We start from the raw sequence: 1025 nt of genomic DNA on the forward strand, positions 1-1025 counted from the left end.
GCGTACCACTTTCTTGTGTTTTTATCCTCTGATTTGTAATGGCGGCCTCTGTAAGTACTGCTGTGCGACGGAGCCACTTAGTCACTAGTGTTTTTAATAATGACCCAGCTCAACCACTAGATGGCGACACATACCCAGGCACCACTGGCCTGTGTGAATCCCTCTAATATAGGCTGCAGAGAGGGTAAAATAGACCCCCAATTTAGCTAGTCCAGCTGTTGGTTTTACGGTTATGGATTCATATTTTGACTGGAAGAAATATTTTACTCTACACTTCCAAGTTCTTACCATACACATCTCTTAACGTTAAGAGCACTGTGTATTGTATGTATTGTATTAAGGATAACTGCCAACTCCTACAAAAGAGTTTCTACTGCTAGGGTAACGTTGGAGTAAAGCGGTTTCTTTTAAAATACTAAAAACACCAGCTCTCCCAATCTCATTATAATGTTACCGTTACTTGGTTAAGAAAATTGTAGTGGTTGTTAAGATCTATTGTCAATGAGTAGGCTAACCTTCGACAGCCTGGATGTCATTTTCAGAGGTTTATGTAGCTAGCTAACGCTTGAAACACATGGAAGCAGTTGTGTATTGACAAGTTACTTAACTTACCGTTAGCGATGTTGCAGAAAACGTAAGCTAATGTAACTTTACGTATTACGTCGCACTCACAAACAACGTTAACGCTACTCAAATGTAACCAGGCCAATGTATTGTGCTGGGTTATCTTTTGAAATCGTACTCGTAAGATTAGATAAACTTTATTCATCCCACAGCGGTGACGTTAGTCAACGTTAGCTTGGCTCAATAGCACATTAGCATGACTTAATAGCACGTTAGCTAACGTCAGCAAGGAACGTTCATGCCATAGCGAACGTCATATTCACTAATATAAAACAGCTTTTGGGGATTTAAATCCCGTTTGCATTCGCAACAGACATCTTGGGATGTTGATTATATTGAATCTGGTGGATTTGTGCTGCAACGTGGACGAGGTGGCCGAGTGGTTAAGGCGATGGACTGCT

The sequence above is a fragment of the Etheostoma spectabile genome, chromosome 18 (genome assembly GCF_008692095.1).
Source record: "Etheostoma spectabile isolate EspeVRDwgs_2016 chromosome 18, UIUC_Espe_1.0, whole genome shotgun sequence".
NCBI classification, from domain to species: domain Eukaryota; kingdom Metazoa; phylum Chordata; class Actinopteri; order Perciformes; family Percidae; genus Etheostoma; species Etheostoma spectabile.